This window comes from Salvelinus alpinus, chromosome 20, assembly GCF_045679555.1.
Source record: "Salvelinus alpinus chromosome 20, SLU_Salpinus.1, whole genome shotgun sequence".
In the NCBI taxonomy this organism is placed as follows: domain Eukaryota; kingdom Metazoa; phylum Chordata; class Actinopteri; order Salmoniformes; family Salmonidae; genus Salvelinus; species Salvelinus alpinus.
This window is the reverse complement of record NC_092105.1, coordinates 19,850,849-19,874,831: the sequence shown is the minus strand read 5'-3', so window position 1 is coordinate 19,874,831 and position 23,983 is coordinate 19,850,849.

Genomic DNA, 23,983 nt, shown 5'->3' with positions numbered 1-23,983 from the left:
TGGTACTGGGCTGGGAACACACACCACAGGGCTAGTGCGAGGAGCAGTAACAGGACGCACAGGACTCTGGAGACGCACAGGAGGCTTTGTGCGTGCTGTAGGCACTGTCTTCACCAGACGGCTAGCACGCTCCTCAGGACGAGTATGGAGAGCTGTTCCCGGTGACATTAACTCACCAACACGTTCATTCGGACGGATGCTGTGCCTCATGCACCAAACCAGTACATCCCTCATAACTCTCTCCTCCAATTTCTCCATTAACTCCTTTACTGTCTCTGCTTCGCTCACCTCCAAATCCGCCCTCACCGGCTCCCTACGGTAAGCAGGAGGAGTTGGCTCACGTCTCCCGACTGACCCAACTAAACTACCCGAGAGCCCCCCCCCCCCCAATAAATTTTTGGGTTTGACTTACGGGCTTCCAGCCTTGTTTCCGTGCTGCCTCCTCATATCGCCGCCTCTCTGCTTTCGCTGCCTCCAGCTCAGCTTTGGGGCGGCGATAATCTCCTGGTTGAGCCCAGGGTCCCTTTCCGTCCAATATTTCCTCCCAAGTCCACGAGTCCTGGTTCCTCTCACGCTGCTTGATCCATGTGTTGGTGGGTAATTCTGTCACGATCGTCTTGAGGTGAAAGAGTGGACCAAGGCGCAGCGTGTGCAAAATACATCTCTTTATTGTGGAAGAGAGAAAGACACGAAAACGAACACTATACATAAACTAACAAAAAACAACAAACGACCGTGAAGCTAAATAACGTAAGTGCACAGACAAGCAACAAACGTTCAACATAGACAATTACCCACAAACACATGATGCCCATGGCTGCCTTAAATATGGCTCCCAATTAGAGACAATAAACCACAGCTGTCTCTAATTGAGAACCAATCTAGGCAGCCATCGACATACAAACACCTAGACCAGAAATATCCCCATTAAACCTACAAACCCCTAGACAAACCAACACACATACTTCACCATGTCACACCCTGACCTAACTAAAATAATAATGACAACACAGATAACTAAGGCCAGGGTGTGACATAAATAAAGGTTACATTTAAAAAAATCTAAATTAATAAATAGCATGTTGACGACCATACAGAAGGAGAATTTAGTAAATTGACTTTTGATTAAGACTGTTGTTAATTGTGTAACGGTTAATGATAACTACTGATATAATTAATTCAATGGGTCTCTCTATACCAAAACACTTAAATGGTGCGCTCCCTTAGATGACTTTACCAAATGAATTACATAAATTGGATCAATTAATTATTCCAGTAGCTAATCAGTAAATGATCCTGAATAAAGGCAAAGTCACATCAAGGTCTTTGCAACACATACAGCTACTAACAAATGAATCACCTAAATGGTCATCAGAACTAATTCAATCAATCACTCCTCCTTCCGTGTCTAACTGGCTACCGGGATTTTACTTTTTAAGATGGAAGAAGAAAACTGCATCAGTGATAACAAAATCATTTCCATCCGCTCCCGCCCGGAGATATATGGGACCCAAACACAAGACTTATCCATCATGATACAACTTCCAGCTCTTCACCATCATTACATTGTCCTGAAGTCACTGTGTTCCCACATTTTCTCAATTGGATTTACATTCCATTTCCTAAAATGGGCAAGAGAGCATTGATGCATCACTCCATTATAATAGATGGCTGGGAGGAGAGGATTGTAAGAGGGGAGCATATGTGGTCCTCTTCCTGTATGATGTCATGCCATCGAAATGAGAGAGATTAGTAACATTGTAACATTAGTAACAGTGTTTGCATTCTGCTCTGTTCCATGTTTCAGATTTGGGTACAGGAAATTAATACATTTTCGGGGTTGTCATGGTTATATCACTGATAGGGCAAGCCAGATAAAGCACTATATGGCTTCAAATACTGTAAATCCAAGTAAGTTCATCAATTATATTATAAACCTGTTTTTTGGCTGATTGCCTGAAACAGCATTCCAGCCGTATATGAGACAATATAGCATGAGTATGATGCAAAAAGACTTTCTTACTTTTCTATTTGATGAAGCCCTACGCTACCACTGCACATGACCAAAGAAAAGTAACAAGGTTTTTATTAAACACATTGCTTCTAGCAGTTCCTGTGTGTATCAAGAATGGTCCACCACCCGAAGGACATCCAGCCAACTTGACACAGCTGTGGAATGCATTGTAGTCAACATGGGCCAGCATCCCTGTGGAACGCTTTCCACACCTTGTAGAGTCCATGCCTCAACGAATTGAGGCTGCTATGAGTGCAAGGGGGTGTGCAACTCAATATTAGGAAGATATTCCTAATGTTTAGTATACTCAGTGTAATTATCAACCAGATTTTTGTCTGGACTATTTCCTCCGGTGGAAGGATGAAATTGTCTGAATTTACTTATCAAAATAACAGTATATAACTGTATATACATATGTATACAGTGGGGAGAACAAGTATTTGATACACTGCCGATTTTGCCGATTTTCCTACTTACAAAGCATGTAGAGGTCTGTAATTTTTATCATAGGTACACTTCAACTGTGAGAGACGGAATCTAAAACAAAAATCCCAAAAATCACATTGTATGATTTTTAAGTAATTAATTAGCATTTTATTGCATGACATAAGTATTTGATACATCAGAAAAGCAGAACTTAATATTTGGTACAGAATCCTTTGTTTGCAATTACAGAGATCATACGTTTCCTGTAGTTCTTGACCAGGTTTGCACACACTGCAGCAGGGATTTTGGCCCACTCCTCCATACAGACCTTCTCCAGATCCTTCAGGTTTCGGGGCTGTCGCTGGGCAATACGGACTTTCAGCTCCCTCCAAAGATTTTCTATTGGGTTCAGGTCTGGAGACTGGCTAGGCCACTCCAGGACCTTGAGATACTTCTTACGGAGCCACTCCTTAGTTGCCCTGGCTGTGTGTTTCGGGTCGTTGTCATGCTGGAAGACTCAGCCACGACCCATCATCAATGCTCTTACTGAGGGAAGGAGGTTGTTGGCTAAGATCTCGCAATACATGGCCCAATCCATCCTCCCCTCAATACGGTGCAGTCGTCCTGTCCCCTTTGCAGAAAAGCATCCCCAAAGAATGATGTTTCCACCTCCATGCTTCACAGTTGGGATGGTGTTCTTGGGGTTGTACTCATCCTTCTTCTTCCTCCAAACACGGCGAGTGGAGTTTAGACCAAAAAGCTCTATTTTTGAATCATCAGACCACACGACCTTCTCCCATTCCTCCTCTGGATCATCCAGATGGTCATTGGCAAACTTCAGACGGGCCTGGACATGCGCCTGCTTGAGCAGGGGGACCTTGTGTGCGCTGCAGGATTTTAATCCATGACGGCGTAGTGTGTTACTAATGGTTTTCTTTGAGACTGTGGTCCCAGCTCTCTTCAGGTCATTGACCAGGTCCTGCCGTGTAGTTCTGGGCTGATCCCTCACCTTCCTCATGATCATTGATGCCCCACGAGGTGAGATCTTGCATGGAGCCCCAGACCGAGGGTGATTGACCATCATCTTGAACTTCTTCTATTTTCTTCTATTTTCTAATAATTGCGCCAACAGTTGTTGCCTTCTCACCAAGCTGCTTGCCTATTGTCCTGTAGCCCATCCCAGCCTTGTGCAGGTCTACACTTTTATCCCTGATGTCCTTACACAGCTCTCTGGTCTTGGCCATTGTGGAGAGGTTGGAGTCTGTTTGATTGAGTGTGTGGACAGGTGTCTTTTATACAGGTAACGAGTTCAAACAGGTGCAGTTAATACAGGTAATGAGTGGAGAACAGGAGGGCTTCTTAAAGGAAAACTAACAGGTCTGTGAGAGCCGGAATTCTTACTGGTTGGTAGGTGATCAAATACTTATGTCATGCAATAAAATGCAAATGAATTACTTAAAAATCATACAATGTGATTTTCTGGATTTTTGTTTTAGATTCCGTCTCTCACAGTTGAAGTGTACCTATGATAAAAATGACAGACCTCTACATGCTTTGTAAGTAGGAAAACCTGCAAAATCGGCAGTGTATCAAATACTTGTTCTCCCCACTGTATATGTATATATATATAACTGCATATTAATGAAAATATGTCACTCATTGTTTTAATATGATGGTAATGCCTAAGAATGGCCCTTAGCCGTAGAATATTGGCCATATACCACAAACCTCCATCGTGCCTGATTTCTTAATTATAGACTGTAATATGCATCTAAACGTTTATACTATCTGTAAGGAAATGTGTGATGTCTATGACCCTACTCATGACGCTAGATGCATAACTTCCCATTTAAAGTCAAAGGTCAGGCTGGCTTAGTAAGCCATCAAGATGAGTCGTGACTGGGCAGAAATGGTGGGGATATCCTAGTGGTCTCCATAGGGACATGTACTGTATGTGATAAGGGTTTCTATAATTCCAGGATGAATTCTTGAGCTAAGAGATCTTCACTGGAATTCTAGGAAACAGAGATATTGTATGTATACAAGGCGCACACTCAGTCACCAATATGTTCCCCTTTTGTAGAGTTTGATTGCATCACCTACAGGCAAGAGGCACAGTTTCCTAACGTGAACATTTTTCAATGTGCCTCTTATATTTTATTAGTCAAATAAACATTTAAGTAGGGAGCATTTTGGAAAGCATGGTAATTAAGAAGTCACCAGACAGACTGGGTTTGTTCATTGGCTTAGTTTCTTTAGTTTCTGTATTTTCTCACACATTTATTTTTGTAATCTGTTTCTAAAAGAGATTCTCCGGTACTTTTGTATATTTTTAGAAGTAGTTATGGAAGTAGCACTCATGATCAATCCATCATAGAAACCTAGAGAGGAAGAAACCTAGAGGAACCAGGGTCTGAGGGGTGGCCAGTCCTCTTCTGGCCGTGCCAGTGGAAATTATACGAGTACATGGCCCTTAAGCCTAGATCAATTTTCAAGATGTTCAAACGTTCATAGATGTACAGGAGGATCTGTTGAGCAGGTAGAGGTTCCATAGTCGCGAGGCAGAACAGCAGAAACTGGATCAGCAGCATGGCAAGGTAGCACATCTGGTGAACAGCTCAGGGTTCCATTGCTGCAGGCAGAACAGCAGAAACTGGATTAGCAGCACGACCAGGTGGAATGAGGACGGGGACGTCAGTGACTCAACCCACTCAAATCAAGTATAGCAAAAAAAAGCCTGCCAAGACGTGATGCACCCCTCCTAGGGATGGTATGAGAGAGCGCTATCAAGCCAGTGACTCAGCCCCCGTAACAGGGTCAGAGGTAGAGAATCCCAGTGGAAAGAGGGGAGCCGGCCAGGCAGAAAGAGCAAGTGTGGTTCGTCATACCAGTGCCTTGCCGTTCACCTTCGCACCACTGGGCCAGACAACACTCAATCATAGGACCTAATGAAGATAAGAGTCTTCAGTAAAGAGTTAAAGGTTGAGATCGAGTCTACGTCTCTCCCGTGGATCGGCAGACCATTGCATAAAAATGTAGCTCTTTTGTATACTCAGTGAATATATGTCAGCGTTAACATTGACCATAAAAACAACATTAAAACAGCCCAAACTTGATTACAAATAGGCCTAATGTGAGTGTGTGGTGTGTGTGTGTGCATGTATGTGTGTGTGTGTGTGTGTGTGTGTGTGTGTGTGTGTGTGTGTGTGTGTGTGTGTGTGTGTGTGTGTGGTGTGTGTGTGTGTGTGTGTGTGTGTGCGTGCGTGTGTGTGTGTGTGAGAGCACTGTACAAATACTGGACTAGCACATTTTATGAAAGTATTCTTACAGTGCCTTCAGAAAGTATTGATACCCCTTGACCTATTCCACATTTTGTTGTGTTATAGCCTTCATTCAAAATTGATTAAACATATATTTTTTCTCTCACCCATCTACACGCAATACCCCATAATGTCAAAATAAAAGCATGTTTTGAGAAATGTTTGCAAATTTATTTAAAATGAAATATAGTAATATCTACACACCTGAGTTAATACTTTGTAGAAGCACCTTTGGTAGCGATTACAGTGAGTCTTTCTGGGTAAGTCTAAGAGCTTCCACACTTGTATTGTGCAACATTTCCCATTATTCTTTTCTAAATTCTAGGATTTTGCCTGTGCTTAGATCCATTCCATTTCTTTATCCTGACAAACTCCCCAGTCCTTAACGTTTACAAGCATACCCATAACATGATGCAGCCATGGTACTCAGTAATGTGTGGTATTGGATTTGCCCAAAACATAACACTTTGTATTCAGGACAAAAATATGCCACATTTTTTGCGGTATTACTTTAGTGCATTGTTGCAAACAGGATGCATGTTTAGGAATATTTGTATTCTGTACAAGCTTCCTTCTTTTCACTCTGTCATTTAGGTTAGTATTGTGGAGTAACTACAATGTTTTTGATCCATCCTTAGTTTTCTCCTATTACAACCATTAAGAACAAATTCTTATTTTCAATGACGGCCTAGGAACAGTGGGTTAACTGCCTTGTTCAGGGGCAGAACGACAGATTTGTACCTTTCAGTTACTAGTCCAACACTCTAACCAGTAGGCTACCTGCCGCCCCAATGGCTTGAGGACATCAGGAAATGCCTTCAAAACCAGTCACTAGGGGCAACAGTGAGTGCTATTACCATCAAGTAGGTTTAGGTTTTGCTAAAGTGTTGTTGAAATGGGTAGCGGATTAACATAACCCCATGACTCTGGATCCAAAGGTTGCATTTTCAATCCCAGTGTTAGATGCTCATTTTGTATAATTTTTTATTTAAAAAACAATCCAATTTCACAATCTCATGACTCTGGATCCGAAGTTTCAATCCCAGTGGTAGACACTAATTTTAAATATTTTTGTTTCAACCCTCGAAATGAATGTCTAAACTTAATGTTTTAATCCTATCCAAAACCTTAACCCTTAACTTCAAAATTTGACGTTTGAAGTAACTTTGACATTTGGAGAAACATGGAGAAACTTAAGCATATGAAATCAAGTTGGTATAAGTGGGAGATCTTTTCGCTGTGATTAGGGCTCATTTTGGACTTATACTGTCTGTCATGGATGCAATGTGCCACAGACATCAGCTGTCCTGGCCAGCATTATGCAAAATATATTGGCAATCAGCCCAAACACAGTTGTGTAACAAAGATTACTCCAACATTTCAGGATAAATGCTGGTACATTCATTGCTAAATACAATACCTTCCGAAGGTATTCACACCCCTTTACGTTTTCCACGTTTTATTATGATACAGCATGGCAAGCCTAAATAGGTACTGGAGTATTAATGTGCATAACAAGTCACATAATAAGTTGCATGGACACACTCTGTGTGCAATAATAGTGTTTAACTGACATGCCTAGTTAAATAAAAATAATAAAAAATTATACAAATTGACAGATGTTCAATTTCAAAGTCAATCTTGAACAATCCTCACCAGACAGTGTGCTGGCATCAGTGCGTGTGTGTGTGAGCAGGGTTAGGAGTAATTTAGTACTCCCCAGGATTAAAAAAAATCTGCAACTGTAATTAGTTATGTAACCAGCTAAAATATTGTAACCAAATTACAGATACTTTGAAAAACTAGATGATTACTTCATGGATCATGGATTCAATTCAGAATGGGTTTTTGCACCTCCCAAGTAGCGCAGCGGTCTAAGGCGTCGCTACAGATCCGGGTTCGATCCCAGGCTGTGTCACAACCGGCTGTGACCTGGAGTCCCATAGGGCGGTGCACAATTGGCCCAGCATCGTCCGGGTTAGTGGAGGGTGTGGCCAGGGGAGCTTAACTTGGCTCATTGCACTCTAGCGACTCCTTGTGGCGGGCTGGGTGCCTACAGGCTGACCTCTGTCGTCAGTGGAACGGTGTTTCCTCCGACACGTTGGTGCAGCTAGCTTCCAGGTTAAGTGGGCGGATGTTAAAAGAGCTGTTTGGCGGACGCATGACTCGACCTTCGCCTCTGCCGATCCCGTTGGGGAGTTGCAGCGATGAGACAATATTGAAAAAACATGGATTTTGGCGAACAAGCGCATTATAACAACGTTATGTTTTCAGCATTGAAAAAAGGCGCAAGTTTAAAAATGTTCCAACTGAGCAAGTCTGACCACAAGTCAGAGACCGTTTTTTTATTCTTCTAATGACTCTTAAGGCGGAAAGTAATCCAAAAGCAGCTGAAAGAGATCCGATTAAGTTACTGAGTTGAAGTTAATGAGTTTAGGTTTGCATTACTGATTACAATTTTGGACAGGTAACTAGTAACCGTAACGGATTACATTTAGAATGTAACCTACCCAACCCTGTGTACGTTAGTGTGTGAGTATATGTGTGTGTGTCTGTGTGTTAGTGTGTCTGATGTCTTCTTTTGTTGCGATTGATTACTTTATGTGTCCTCTCCTCTCCTTTGAATCCTTGTCCATTAACACACACTGGCCTCTGGCTGTTTACATCACAGTTGGCCTACATCACATTCACAGTGTGACTGAACAAGCTCTACATTGCACCCAAGAGATGACATATTCACTGGCACATGTTAATTATTAATGACCGTATAATGACATCACTGTTACCAACAACTGTTACTGACATCACAACGACACGCCTACATCTATGAGTCATCCAACTTTGGGAAATCTCTTTCATAAGTAATGGGGTCCATCAGGCACAACATCAATACAATCATCTCTGTTGATAGGAGTGATCAGTTCCATCCTGCCTACGATGGCTGAGGTTCTCTCACGCTGACTAACACACTGATAAAGGCTTGTTTTCCTCTCCTCCTTTCCTCTCCTCCTTTCCCCGGAGGTCATTTGCAATATTAAAGTGCTGACTTTCACAGAAGACTTCTTCTCTCTAACTACGTTTCCATAAAATCACGGCAGCTGTGATGGAAACGGGACATTTCAGTACAATTTTATAAATGCTGACCGACAGATCATTTGTATGTTGTACAGTGCCTTGCAAAAGTTTTCATCCCCTGTAATTTAAAATGATTTTTATTTGGATTTCATGTAATGGACTTACACAAAATAGTCCAAATTGGTGAAGTGAAATGGAAAAAATTACTTGTTAAAAAAAAATCTGCAACCCCCCCCCTGAAAATTGGTGAGTGCGTATGTATTCACCCCCTTTACTATGAAGCCCCTAAATAAGATCTGGTGCAACCAATTACCTTCAGAAGTCACATAATTAGTTAAATAAAGTCCAACTGTGTGCAATCTAAGTGTCACATGATCTGTCACATAATCTCAGTATACAATGGGGAGAACAAGTATTTGAAACAATGCCGATTTTGCAGTTTTTCCTACTTACAAAGCATGTAGAGGTCTGTAATTTTGGTCATAGGTACACTTCAACTGAGAGAGGCGGAATCTAAAACTATAATCCAGAAAATCACATTGTATGATTTTTAAGTAATTAAATTTGCATTTTATTGCATGACATAAGTATTTGATACATCAGAAAAGCAGAACTTAATATTTGGTACAGAAACCTTTGTTTGCAATTACAGAGATCATACGTTTCCTGTAGTTCTTGACCAGGTTTGCACACACTGCAGCAGGGATTTTTGCCCACTCCTCCATACAGACCTCCAGATCCTTCAGGTTTCGGGGCTGTCGCTGGGCAATACGGACTTTCAGCTCCCTCCAAAGATTTTCTATTGGGTTCAGGTCTGGAGACTGGCTAGGCCACTCCAGGACCTTGAGATGCTTCTTACGGAGCCACTCCTTAGTTGCCCTGGCTGTGTGTTTTGGGTTGTTGTCATGCTGGAAGACCCAGCCACGACCCATCTTCAATGCTCTTACTGAGGGAAGGAGGTTGTTGGCCAAGATCTCGCGATACATGGCCCCATCCATCCTCCCCTCAATACGGTGCAGTCATCCTGTCCCCTTTGCAGAAAAGCATCCTCAAAGAATGATGTTTCCATCTCCATGCTTCACGGTTGGGATGGTGTTCTTGGGGTTGTACTCATCCTTCTTCTTCCTCCAAACACGGCGAGTGGAGTTTAGACCAAAAAGCTCTATTTTTGTCTCATCAGACCACATGACCTTCTCCCATTCCTCCTCTGGATCATCCAGATGGTCATTGGCAAACTTCAGACGGGCCTGGACATGCGCTGGCTTGAGCAGGGGGACCTTGCGTGCGCTGCAGGATTTTAATCCATGACGGCGTAGTGTGTTACTAATGGTACTAATTCTTTGAGACTGTGGTCCCAGCTCTCTTCAGGTCATTGACCAGGTCCTGCCGTGTAGTTCTGGGCTGATCCCTCACCTTCCTCATGATCATTGATGCCCCACGAGGTGAGATCTTGCATGGAGCCCCAGACCGAGGGTGATTGACCGTCATCTTCAACTTCTTCCATTTTCTAATAATTGCGCCAACAGTTGTTGCCTTCTCACCAAGCTGCGTGCCTATTGTCCTGTAGCCCATCCCAGCCTTGTGCAGGTCTACAATTTTATCCCTGATGTCCTTATACATGTTCTCTGGTCTTGGCCATTGTGAAGAGGTTGGAGTCTGTTTGATTGAGTGTGTGGACAGGTGTCTTTTATACAGGTAACGAGGTAATGAGTGGAGAACAGGAGGGCTTCTTAAAGAAAAACTAACAGGTCTGTGAGAGCCGGAATTCTTACTGGTTGGTAGGTGATCAAATACTTATGTCATGCAATAAAATGCAAATTAATGACTTAAAAATCATACAATGTGATTTTCTGGATTTTTGTTTTAGATTCCGTCTCTCACAGTTGAAGTGTACCTATGATAAAAATGACAGACCTCTACATGCTTTGTAAGTAGGAAAACCTGCAAAATCGGCAGTGTATCAAATACTTGTTCTCCCCACTGTATATACACCTGTTCTGAAAGGCCCCAGAGTCTACAACACTACCAAGCAAGCGGCTCCATGAAGACCAAGGACCTCTCCAAACAGGTCAGGGAAAAAGTTGTGAAGAGGTACAGATCAAGGATGGGTTATAAAAAAGTATCCGAACTTTGAACATCCCACGGAGCCCCATTAAATCCATTATTAAAACATGGAAAGAATATGGCATCACAACAAACCTGCCAAGAGAGGGCTGCCCACCAAAACTCATGGACCAGGCAAGGAGGGCATTAATCAGAGAGGCAACAAAGAGACCAAAGATAACCCTGAAGGAGCTGCAAAGCTCCACAGCAGAGATTGAAGTATCTGTCCATAGGACCACATTAAACCGTACACTCCACAGAGCTGGGGTTTACGGAAGAGTGGCCAGAAAAAAGCCATTGCTTAAAGTAAAAAATAAGCAAACCCCTTTGATGTTCGCCAAAAGGCATGTGGGAGATTCCCCAAACATATGGAAGAAAGTACTCTGGTCAGATGAGACTAAAATGTAGCTTTTTGGCCATCAAGGAAAACGCTATGTCTGGCGCAAACCCAACACCTCTCATCACCCCGAGAATACCATCCCCACAGTGAAGCATGGTGGTGAAAGCATCATGCTGTGGGTATGTTTTTCATCGACAAGGACTGGGAAACTGCTCAGAATTGAAGGAATTATGGATGGTGCTAAATACAGGGAAATTCTTGAGGGAAACCTGTTTCAGTCTTCGGGAGATTTGAGACTGGGACGGAGGTTCACCTTCCAGTAGGACAATGACACTAAGCATACTGCTAAAGCAACACTCAAGTGGTTTAAGGGGAAACATTTAAATGTCTTGGAATGGTCTAGTCAAAGCCAAGACCTTAATCCAATTGAGAATCTGTGGTATGACTTAAAGATTGCTGTACACCAGCGGAACCCATCCAACTTGAAGGAGCTGGAGCTTGAAGAATGGGCAAAAATCCCAGTGGCTAGATGTGCCAAGCATTATATATAATATTATAATATATTTTGCGTCTTCGAAGTGGTAGGCATGTCGTGTAAATCCAATGATACAAACCCCCCCAAAATATATTTGAATTCCAGGTTGTAAGGCAACAAAATAATAAAAATGCCAAGGGGGGTGAATACTTTCACAAGCCAATGTACATGGTGGGTCCTTTAACTGTCTGTAAAATATATTATGTGCGAAATGGCGGTGGAAGCTCCTTTAAGCGCAAATATTGATATAATAACCATCATATTGAAGTAAATTTGGAGTCACGCGATGACATGGTGTGTGGTCCTCCCACTACAACTCTGGATAACATGCAGTTTATTAAGCTACAGATTAATTAAGTGGTGAATATGTATGGTGATGAGCTTGATGCTGCTCTCCAATAAATATCTAGGTGATGATATCTGATGACATGATGATTGACTAACACAAATATTCTCGCACTTATCCAATCTCATCATCTAGACCATGTGTCAAACTGATTGTCTGCAGGTTTTCACTCATCCATTTTTCTTAATTTATGGATTAAGGTCACTAATTAGTATGGAACTCCCCTCACCTGGTTGTCTATGTCATAATTGAAAGGAAAAAACTACAACCAGCAGACACTAGGCCCTCCACGGAATGTGTTTGACACCCCTGGTGTAGACTAACCTACCCGCCCAGCCTAACCTCACTGTATCTGCCAGCTGCTGAATAGAGCACACGTGCCAAGACTAGAGTAGACACATTTGTTATTTAACGCATCACTTTTTGTGACAAAACTGAGATGGAAATACATTGAACTTTTGATTTTTATTCGGTACATGAAAACTTAAGAATTTCGTGTGCACTACATTATCACACACACATTTTTAGTTTGGTGGAAACATAGCACTTCCAGCTTAAAACAACATGACGCAGCCTTATAATATGACTGTCTGAGAGTTAGTTAGTCTGTGATCTGGCTATATGTGTCACGCTCTGACCTTAGATATCTATGTTTTCTTTATATTTTGGTTAGGTCAGGGTGTGACGCTAGTTGTTGTATTGTCTAGGGGTTTTGTATTGTCTAGGGTTTTGTAAGTCTAGGGTTTTATAGGTCTAGGTGATGTGTATGTTTATGGTGGTCTGATATGGTTCCCAATCAGAGGCAGCTGTTTATCGTTGTCTCTGATTGGGGATCATATTTAGGTAGCCATTTTCCCTTTTGTGTTCGTGGGTTCTTGTCTATGTGTAGTTGCCTGTCAGCACTCATTTGTATAGCTTCATGTGTCGTTTTGTTATTTTTGTTCAGTGGTCATACTTATTATATTAAAGAATATACACATACAACGCTGTGCCTTGGTTTCCTTCGTACGACGGACGTAACAATATGTCTAAAGAAAGCTGTAACATTGCGCTGTAACATATTCTGGCAAGTTGATGACGGTATTTGCAAGGAAGAAAAGGCCTACCCAGTTGTCAGCGAGCATTCTGGGGGCAGTGCAGACAGACCATGCTTTCCACCCTATCCTGCAAACTCCGATCTATACAGGTAAGCCATGATTCTGCTGGCTCTGGACTCCAGAGAAGTGACTTGATATCCCTAGTTGATATTGGCTGCTAACATGAATGACTTTCCGCTACAATAGCAGGTGTAAAACGCAATTTATTTCTGTTTCTTGTTTTTTGAAAATGCATCTTCATTTATGGCTGTGTTAACAGGCTATATTTACACAGCGATTGTGAGTGCGCAGGCATGTGCGTGCATTGAGGGTCGCGAGCTTTGAACCACTTCTTTAGCAAACAGATTGCTGATTAGCTGTACAAGATCGGGTGCAGCGCAAACCTCATTGTAGGGAGAGAAGATTGCCATAAATAAATATCTAGCTACAAAACTGGTGATAATAACATTAAGTTAACCTTGCAAGCTCACTAGTAGTGGGGCATCAATCAACAATGTCTAGAATAGACCTAGCTACTGATCTTTTGGTATGTCAAAATTGCTTGAAATTCACAATTTACTTATGAAGCTTGGATTTGGAATTTGTTGTTAAAATTACATAACTGTTGGGCAGGGAAAACCCTGCAGCGTTGCAGTTCTTGACACAAACCGGTGCGCCTAGCACCTACTACAATACCCTGTTCAAAGACACTTAAATATTTTGTCTTGCCTACTCACCCTCTGAATGGCACACATGCACAATCCATGTCTCATTTCTCTCAAAGCTAAAAAAAACAACATTTTATAACCTGTCTCCTCCCCTTCATCTACACTGATTTGAAGTGGGTTTAACATGTGACATCAATAAGAGATCATAGCTTTCACCTGGATACACCTGGTCAGTCTATGTCATGGAAAGAGCAGGTGTCCCTAATGTTTTGTACACTCAGTGTATATCTTTTATATATATATTTTTTTTTAATGAGTAAAACTTACCGAGGTCCAGACCTTGGTGTCCTCATATGTAGTTACGGCTTGCATCATAATTACTGCTCCCCAGTGCTTTTTATTCCTGCATCATAATTTAAAAAAATGTTTCAGCTTATGTTGTTCCGTAAGTATGTTGTATCAATAACAATCTACTGGGGATCAGACATGTTCTGTGAGTGGCCTCTCATTTCCTTACCCCTGCTCAGCACTGATTATCAAATGAGGATCTGCTTATGACCTGTGGTGTAAGTATGTGCACACACACACGCACACGCACACTTACCACCCCCCCACCCACACACACACATACACACGCAGGAAAACACTCTCTCTTTCTCTCTCACACACACACGCACACGCACACTTACCACCCCCCCACCCACACACACACACACACACACACTCACTCACGTGAGAGGAGAGGACAAATAAAGTAATCAATCGCAACAAAAGAAGACATCAGGCGAAGAACGACCGAAGGGTACCAAAATAACATACACACACACACACACATATACTGTAGTACACGCACACACACACACACATATTGATCCAGCAGAGACATTTCCTCCAAAATTAGAAGAAGGTGAAAGACATGGCTTTTAGCCATGACAGATCCTTTCCCCTTGGGCTTCAGGCAGACAGACAGACAGTTATTCAGAACGGACAGAGATAGGGATGAATAGAATATTCCCTGTTGTATTTTGGCCTTATCATATTCCTATCTCTTTCTGACCTGCCAGACTTATTAATCTGTCAGCCAACACAATACAATTCAGCACCCCTGGAGCACTTAAGGGTAAGTGCCTTGCTCAATGGCACAATGACGGTAGGTAGTATACAGGGATAATGAAGCCGGAAACCCTCCGGCTGCCGGATATCTCCCTGCAGATTTCCCCAGAGGCATCTCGTGGGTTTGAACCAGCAACTCTCCGGTTATCGGCCCAACTCTAACCTCGAGGTTACCCTTGCCCCACAGACACACGCATGGCCGCATGCACGCACACACACCGGCTCAACCACCTGCTGTGTGTGTGTCTGTCACATCCAGCCATCAGACAGTGTCCCCAGAAGAGGAGTGAGAGACGAAAGCCTGTCGCATGCTTCCCAGTCAAAACACTTTGTGTATATTAAAAAATATATAATGCCCAAATATTTTTTGTGTTCTGCAGTTTTTTTCCAGCTGCACAAGCTATTTTTTCTCTAGGCAAGTTGAATTTTGATAGCCGAAGTCTATTCTCCTTCATCAGTGATTGGTCAACAGTACTACTCCTAACAGGAGTGGGAACTACGGACGGGTTTCTTCAATGAAGTGTTTGTTTTCATTCAACGAGAGACGACTAGTTTTCGCTCACAGTTTTTCACTTGAAAAATACTGCACTAAACATTTTAGCTAGATGTCAAATTGCTCTACTAAGTCCTCGTTGGCAAAAACATCAAAATTCATTACAGATTTCTTGATTTATCTTCGATTAATTCAGAGTATTTTGAGGAAGTGTCATGGCTATGTTGTTGCTATTGTGGCTCCAGAGGGATAAACAGCAGTAATATTACCGTTTTCTTCCGTTAAGGTCTTTAGGGAGTACGTGAGCACAGGCGTTCACATCGCCTAGCTGAGTTCTGCTAGGAGCAAACCCAACCTATGTATGTGGATGCCTTTAATGTTAAAGTCTACTAAATACATGTGGATGGGACTAATTGGCAGTGTATATCCATAATTAGCGGTGTATATTCATAATTAGCAGTGTATATTAATAATTACCAGGGCATATTCATAATTAGCGGTGTATATTGATAATTAGCGTGACATATTCATGAGGATGATGTTATTCCGACATCTCCCTACAACATGGCCGTGACACATGCAGTTTTTCCCAATGAGCCTATTTTCATATCTCATTTAAAACGGACAGCCCTAGGATGAACATGTCTATCTACCTTTGAGATGTGGTTACAGGATTTAGGGTATCTAATGCATATTGATTTATCTCTCCACTGACTGTCTCTTTAGGCAGAATTAACTCATTTGAGGTCATCACAACAAGATTGTTAATAATGTTTTCCCTCCTTGGGAACTACTCAGCAGTCTAACAAACCGTTTAACCCTTTGTATGCCATTAGCAACCATGAACACTCTATCTCTAACCCTCTCTCTCTCTCTCTCTCTCTCTCTCTCTCTATCTCTGTCTCACTCTTTCTGTCTTACTCTTTCTGTATCTCACTCTCCCTTTCTCCTCCTCTTCTCTCTTTATCTCTCTCTCTTTCCCACCACCTTTCACTCCATCCCTCCCACTTTCTTTCACAGAGACATAGAAATGTTGTTGTGGACTGGATGTTTTTTGAGTGATAGGTGTCTTTGTGCTGAATAATGTCAATAGAGTGAGGGGAGGGAAGAGAGAGAGAGAGACCTTGGAGATAACCCTGTCCCTCTTTTACCAAGGACCAGACATTTTGCTATCACCAGAAGATTAAGACGTGGATCTGTCTTGTCACTGTCACTGAACAAGCTCAACATGTGACCCAAGTGATGACATATTCACTGGCACTTGTTAATCACTGTTACCAACACCTGTTACTGACATCACAACGACATTTCAGGAGACATAGCCAGAAGTTAACAGAAGTGAGTCATCCAACTTTGGGAAATCTCTTTCATAAGTAATGGGGTCCATCAGGCACAACATCAATACAATCATCTCTGTTGATAGGAGTGATCAGTTCCATCCTGCCTACGATGGCTGAGGTTCTCTCGCGCTGACTAACACACTGATGAAGGCTTGTTTTCCTCTCCTCCTTTCCCCGGAGGTCATATGCATTATTAAAGTGCTGACTCTCTCACATCAATTATATTTTCTTCTCTATGAATGTACTTCCAGAGTTTAAACAACGTGTTGGGTAATTTAAGTTTATAAAAACGTTAAACCATGAAGCAGCATTAAAATATGACAGGCTGAAAGTTAGTGAGTCTGTGTACTTATTTGTATAAGTGTGAGATAATGAAATGAGAAGTCTGCACACAACATATTACTGCTCCCCAGTGCTTTTTATTCCTGCATCATAATTACAAAAAATGTTTCAGCTTATGTTGTTCCGTAAGTATGTTGTATCAATAACAATCTACTGGGGATCAGACATGTTCTGTGAGTGGCCTCTCATTTCCTTACCCCTGCTCAGCACTGATTATCAAATGAGGATCTGCTTATGACCTTTGTTTTCTGTATTGGGGTGAGAACAGGATACCAGAGAAGCAGGAAAGGGGTGAGTGGCATAGACGAGTCCAAATCAGGGGATCCAAATTACACTGTCTGGTCTCTGGAGCAGGCAGGTCACCTGTGATACAAGTCAGTATTTGACGTCAATCCATGTGTGAAGACGTCGGGAAAAGTCGTGGAAATTTGTCACTAGGGGCAACATTGAACGCTGTTACCTTGAAGGAGGTTTCAGTTTTGCTAAGGTGTTGTGGATGGGCTTAAGCATCTGCCTCTGATTCCAACAGTTGCATGTTCAAATCCAGTGACAGAAAGTTGTTTTTAGTATTTTTGTTTGAATCCTGTCTTAAATCTTAACCCTAACCTTAACCATTCAGAGTTAATGCCTAACCTGAACATTTCTAGGTTAATGCCTAAAGTTAACCCTAACCTTAACAATTCTGAGTTAATGCCTAAACTTAGTCTTAAACACTTTGGAATTTGACATTTGAGAAACATGGATGAAAGTCTAATTATGGCATGAGAGCTGGTAGCTCTGGAGGATTAACACCAGATAGAAAGAAAGAGACAGTGATTTTGATAAGCGGAGTAAACATGCACACACACACACACACACACACACACACACACACACACACACACACACACACACACACACACACACACACACACACACACACACACACACACACACACACACACACACACACACACACACACACACACACACACACACACACACACACACACACACACATTGATCCAGAAGAGCAACTTCCTCCAAAGTTAGGAGAAGGTGAAAGACATGGCCTTTAGCCAGGACAAGTCCCTTCCCCTTGGGCTTCAGGCAGACAGACAGACAGTTATTCAGAAAGGACAGAGATGGGGATGAATAGAATATTCCCTGTTGTATTTTGGCCTTATCATATTCCTATCTCTTTCTGACCTACCAGTCTTATTCATCTCTCAGCCAACACAATACAATTCTTGCTTTTATTGGTCCATTTGCACAGATATTCTTTATTTTTGTTGTCACAGTACCCAACCTGACACAACACACACATCACAGGCTGTGAGCAGCACAGGGGATGTGGCAAAGCAGCACCCTTGGAGCACTTATGGGTAAAGTGCCTCGCTCAATGGCACAATGGCAGTATACAGGGAAAATTAAGCTGAGCTGAAGCAGATTTCCCAAAAGGGGGTTCAAACCAGCAACCCTCTGGTTACCGGCCCGCCTCTAACCTTGAGGTTAGCGCATACCCTGTAGACATACACACACACACACACCCTGGCTCAACCACGTGCTGTGTGTGTGTTTCTGTCACATCCGGCCATCAGACAGTGTCCTCACAGGAGAAGTTAGAGGCTTAATGTTAAACCCTACTAAACACAGGTTGATGGGACTAATTAGCGGTGTATATTAATAATTAGCTGGGTTTATTAATAATTAGCAGTGTATATTAATAATTCGCAAGGTATATTCATGAGGCTGGTGTTATTCAGACATCTCCCGTCAACATGGTCGTGACACATTTTGGGGGAATGGGGATTCTTCAGTTAGGATGAACATGTCTATCTACCTTTGAGATGTGGTTACAGGATTTAGGGTATCTAATGCATATTGATTTATCTCGCCACTGACTGTCTCTTTAGGCAGAATTAACTCATTTGAGGTCATCACAACAAGACTGTTAATAATGTTTTCCCTCCTTGGGAACTATTCAGCAGTCTAACAAACCGTTTAACCCTTTGTATGCCATTAGCAACCATGAACACTCAATTATCTCTCTCTCCCCTTCTCTCTCTCCCCTTCTCTTTTCTATTGTATTTGTTTCTCTCTCTTTCCTCTTTCTCTCTCTGTATCTCTCTCTGTCCTCTCTTTCTCTCTCTGTCTCTCTCTGTCTCTCTCTTTCTGTATCGCTCTCTCTTTTTCCTCTCTTTATCTCTCTCTCTCTCCCACCATCTTTCCTCCTTACCTCCCCCTTTCTCTGTAATGAGAAGTGTGCAGTCCACAGGGACTGTCTCTGTTATTAGAGCTAATTGGACGGTCCTCATCAGCAACGGAGAGAAGAAAGGAAACAATTAGTGTGTACATAGCTCCTGTGTTACGGAAACAGATCTTTCCCCTGTCACAAGTAGCTCTCGCTGCATGGCCACACATCTAATCAACAACCCCCTGCTTAATTACTTGAGGTCAATTAAACCTTGTAGAAATGACCTAACCAACTTGACATTATTGGTAATTCAGAGGGGAAATCAAAATAGTGTCACTGTTCTTGCAGTTCTTTTTTGAAGATGGCACTGAATGTCAGACTACCGATTATCAATGCTGTGTGTGTGTGTGTGCAGGACACTATGCTACCCATACCATAAATGCATAACCTCTTTTCTAAATGTTCACACTTTTTGGGGGATTTGGTCACACATTAAAGCAAACACATTCAATCTTCTATGCTCTTGCTCCAGCTGCAGTAACCATAAGGGATAGCAGGTAACCTAGTGGTTAGAGCATTGGGCCAGTAACCGAAAGGCTGCTAGATGGAGTCCCTGAGCTGACAAGGTAAAAATCTGTCATTCAGCCCTGAACAAGGCAGTTATCCCACTGTTCCTAGGCTGTCATTGAAAATAAGAATTTGTTCTGAACTGACTTGCCTAGTTAAAAAATGAAATGCTAAGAGAAAGCAGATGACAAGAGAAACAGAAAATGTGTAGTTTCCTTCAAAGACCTCAAAAGTATGAAACCAGAGGACAGTACACAAGCTTTAGCTACACTAAACACAATTCAACACCAGACAATACTAAACACAATACAACAGTCAACACAATATTCACTAAGTCATGGCAGAGAGTCCAACACTCACTTATCAAGCAACACACACAAATTATTCAATACAGGGGTTAAAACTGTAAAGGCTTAAACACAAGCCCCCCAAGAAGAGTACTGAGACCCCAGAGAGACAAATAAACACCCCTTCTCAGCTGAAAGAACAACGGTCTGAAAGGAGCAGGCAGAGGAAGAAAGACACCCCCTATCTCAGCGCAGCTCGACTCAACCACTGTGCATTTGTGGTACAGAGCCATTACACTAAGAAGCTGTCCCTCAGGGGGGTGGGTGATACATGAACACATCCATACTCCTTTATTATTGATGACAAATGCCGTTTCTCAGCGGAAATGTCTGTCCATGCTATAGAAGAACACCGACCCGTTGTATCCACAGTGTCTGCACCCTCTCATGAAGAATGGATTAGTAGGAATAGATTACAACCAGGCACTTCATACTCGTCGTACTCTTCCTCCTCACTCTCTGGCTGCTATCACTCTCTGCAGAGCACTGCTCCCTCTTGGTGGAGAGATGGTAGAGCTAGAGGTTTTAGACGCACTACAATCAGTACAGCATTATAGTCTACGCTCCTAAAATAGTTATTCCATTTCAGAGACAACGATAAACAGCTGTCTCTGATTGGGAACCCATTCAGGCCACCATAAACCTACATACCCCTAGACAATACAAAATCCCCATAGATAACCAAAAAACCCTAGACAAGACAAAACTAAACAAACCACCCTTGTCACACCCTGACCTAACCAAATAATAAAGAAAGCAAATATAACTAAAGTCAGGGCGTGACAGTACCCCCCCCCCCCCCCCAAAGGTGCGGACTCCCGGCCGCAAACCTAAACCTATATGGGAGGGTCTGGGTGGGCATTTCTCCGCGGTGGCGGCTCTGGTGCGGGACGTGGACCCCGCTCCACCTTAGGCTTGGCCCACTTAGGTGGCGCCTCTGGAGAGGGGACCCTCGCCGCGGGCCCCGGACAGGAGGGCGACTCTGGCAGCTCCGGACAGGAGGGCGACTCTGGCAGCTCCGGACAGGAGGGCGACTCTGGCAGCTCCGGACAGGAGGGCGACTCTGGCAGCTCCGGACAGGAGGGCGACTCTGGCAGCTCCGGACAGGAGGGCGACTCTGGCAGCTCCGGACAGGAGGGCGACTCTGGCAGCTCCGGACAGGAGGCAGGCACAGGACTCACCGGGCTGGGGAGACATACAGGAGACCTGGCTCTGAGAGCAGGCACAGGACTCACCAGGCTGGGGAGACATCCAGGAGGCCTCTTCCTTGGCCGAGGCACCGGATACACCGGACTGTGGGAGATCTGGTGCGTAGCCTTGGCACCACTCTTCCAGGCTGAATGCCCACTGTAGCCCGGCAAGTGCGGGGAGCTGGAACAGGCAGCACTGGGCTGTGCTGGCGAACCGGGGACACCGTGCGTAGGGCTGGCGCAGGATAACCTGAGCCGAGGAGACGCACTGGAGGCCAGATGCGCTGAGCCGGCACCATCCCTCCTGGCTCGATGCCCACTCTAGCCCGGCCGATGCGAGGAGCTGCGATGTAGCACACCGGGCTATGAGTGCGTGTTATGCGCTTCGCCGCATAACACGGTGCCTTCCCGGTCACTCTCTCCCCACGGCAAACACGAGGATTTGGCTCAGGTCTATGACCTGACTCCGCCAATCTCCCCGTGTCCCTCCCCCCAAAAATGTGTCCAACTCTCCAACAAATGCTGCTACCTCCTACCACGCTGCTTGGTCCTCTTTTGGTGGGTAGTTCTGTCACGGCCGTTTAAAGGAGTGGACCAAGGTGCAGCGTTTTGAGCGTACATACTTATTTATTTAACGATGTCGCCAACAAAACAACAAACAACCAATGACATGTGAAGCCAACGTAGAGCTCACAGGCAACTAAACATGGACAACTACCCACAAAACCAACATGGAAAATGACAACCTAAATAGGCTCCCCAATCAGAGACAACGATAAACAGCTGTCTCTGACTGGGAACCCATTCAGGCCTCCATAAAACTCCATACCTCTAGACAATACAAAATCCCCATTGATAACCAAAAACCCCTAGACAATACGAAAACTAAACAAACCACCCTTGTCACACCCGGACCTAACCAAATAATGAAGAAAGCAAATATAACGTCAGGTCGTGACAACCACCCACCACTGCGACTTGTATGCTCTCGTTGGCTGGCCCTCGCTTCATATTCGTCGCCAAACCCACTGGCTCCAGGTCATCTATGAGTCTTTGCTAGGTAAAGCCCTGCCTTATCTCAGCTCACTGGTCACCATAGCAGCACCCACCCGTAGCACGCGCTCCAGCAGGTATATTTCACTGGTCACCCCCAAAGCCAATTCCTTCATCGGCCGCCTTTCCTTCCAGTTCTCTGCTCCCAATGACTGGAACGAATTGCAAAAATCACTGAAGCTGGAGGGTCATATCTCCCTCACTAGCTTTAAGCACCAGCTGTCAGAGCACACAGATCACTGCACCTGTACATAACCCATCCGTAAATAGCCCATCCAACTACCTCATCCCCATACTGTTATTTTAAATTTTTTATTTTGCTCCTTTGCACCCCAGTATCTCTACTTGCACACTCATCCTCTGCACACTCCAGTGTTTACTTGCTATATTGTAATTATTTCGCCACTATGGGCAATTTTTTGCCTTACCTCCCTTATCCTACCTCATTTGCACACACTGTATATAGACTTTTTCTATTGTGTTATTGACTGTTTGTTTGTTTATTCCATGTGTAACTCTGTGTTGTTGTTTGTGTCGCACTGCTTTGCTTTATTCTTGGCCAGGTCGCAGTTGTAAATGAGAACTTGTTCTCAACTAGCCTACCTGGTTAAATAAAGGTGAAATTAAAAATAAATAAATAAAATAAATACACTTTCAGGATGGCTGGAATGCATTCGAGGGAATGTTTTACAGTAAAAGCTCCCTGGTGAAAGGATTTGGCTAAATGGATTCATCTGACTTCTTGGTAGTTAAGGACCTATTGTTCAACACCCTTTTATTGTCCAACCCCAGCAGGCTACAGGCCCGGGCTTGGTCTGGTCCAGTAGGATCATCAGGATCCGTATGTCATATCTCTGCTCTCTATTTGGAGCTGGAGTCAAGTCAGACTGTTCTAAGAAGGGCTTGAGTCTGGGGAAACAAGAGGCAGCGTGATCATCTATTGTCTGTGTTGTTGTTTCCATTCGATGTCAGGACAACTGTTGTCAGCCTCAGACAGCACCACAGATGTCTGGTCAACTTTGTCAACAGCCTGCCTCATTGTTGTCGAGGCAATAATCTCCAGTGCTCCTGCAGGGGTTGTGGCATCCTCAATCTCTTTTACTGGCAGCTGTGTGTCCAAGCCTGGCATGCAATACTACACCAACCATGTCCTATTATAGATGGGGAAGAGAGGTGTTTTTTTTCTCTCTTCTCCCTTTTCTATGCTGAATACACGTAGTAGAATCAAAACCTTGTATTTTACTACATTCAAAAGATGGTCTAGGCTCAGACTAACCCTGGCACTCCACAGTAGCCTAGTGGATGAAGTGAGTTGCTGCCAAAATATTTCTGATGTGATGTGAATGTGTAATAATCAAGGCTCTCCCTACAATAGCATATAATGCACCTATACTGCCACCTTGTGGAGTATCCCTTCCCCTGACCATTAGGCCTACACTACCACCTAGTGAATACGGGA